The sequence below is a fragment of the Sinocyclocheilus grahami genome, unplaced genomic scaffold, assembly GCF_001515645.1.
Source record: "Sinocyclocheilus grahami isolate Dianchi unplaced genomic scaffold, SAMN03320097.WGS_v1.1 scaffold44418.1, whole genome shotgun sequence".
Lineage (NCBI taxonomy): Eukaryota > Metazoa > Chordata > Actinopteri > Cypriniformes > Cyprinidae > Sinocyclocheilus > Sinocyclocheilus grahami.
The window spans coordinates 1-1,111 of NW_015524670.1; the positions used below are offsets into that span (position 1 = coordinate 1).

General features: G+C 36.3%; 1 long non-coding RNA gene across 1 annotated transcript; it reads left to right on the forward strand.

Annotated features, from left to right (window-relative positions):
• Window positions 1–120: 120 nt before the first annotated feature.
• Window positions 121–1,002, forward strand: LOC107580779 (uncharacterized). Its single transcript, XR_001608704.1, has 3 exons — window positions 121–220; window positions 310–462; window positions 920–1,002. It is a non-coding gene; the product is annotated as an uncharacterized lncRNA (long non-coding RNA).
• Window positions 1,003–1,111: the final 109 nt, after the last annotated feature.

The window sequence follows — 1,111 nt, forward strand, 5'->3', positions numbered from 1 at the left end:
AAAAAAAAAAACCCATAAAGGTAAAACAGTAGTGTACATACAGTAGTAATTTTTTTTTGCAATTTTGTTTCTTAATTCTCAATTGTGACTTAATTCTCATCCTCATATGATCAGGTGAATCTGAATTCTGGCACTAATATCCTGTACTGGAGAACTACTAGAGCCACACTCGGCTCTAAAGCAGTCAAACCTGTAGTCTTGAAGAACATACGGATTGAAGGTCAGAATGTGCTAAGATGGAAGTTCTCCATTTTAATGTGAAAGAATTGTATAGTTGAAAGATTATATGATGCCATTTCTCTCCTTCAGGTGTGGCGTACACATCAGAATGTTTTCCATGTAACCCTGGGACATTCAGTTGCGCCCCGGGCTCCTCCTCCTGTGAGCCCTGTCCACGGGACACGTACTCTGGCCGAGGGGCCAGCTCCTGCACACCTTGCAACACAAAAACACACTTCGCTTGTAAGTGCATACATGCATATAAAGCACATAAACTGATATATTTACACATACTGTATTTACTTTACTGTTTGTTTTACTTTTCTAAAATACATTAGGCAAATATTTAAACAATTTTATTTGCATTATTTCAATTATTGAATTTAATTATTATAAATCAAATGCATCAATTCAAATAGTTTTTGCATCGAAATCTAAGGAATCAACCAAACCCCAAAGATTCACAAATTCATAATTTGGACCAAGAAATTAACATCAGAATGAGGAAAACTCCACAACTTTATCGGTCCCGTGTAATATCTCCTTCTACACTTATTCAAGCCTCAAACATGCTTTCACTCATATTACATTAACCTATCCTTTTTATTAACTCTTTGAATAGTTTTGCTTGTGTTAGGCTTGTCTTCCAGTTCCAAACTCTTCACGTCTGTGAGGTATGCCTCTTCTGTATCTTTAACAGCAGAAGGCTCTGCCGCGTGCAAAAGTAGACCGCCATGCTCAGAAAAAGACTACATCCAGACATACAGCACCTGTGATAAGGATGGAAAGGTAAAATAATTTAGTAAAAAATGCAAAACAACTAGCACTGTATTTCAGACGAAGCAACATTTATTTATTTTTTTTATATATACTCATGCTGTAACACACACAC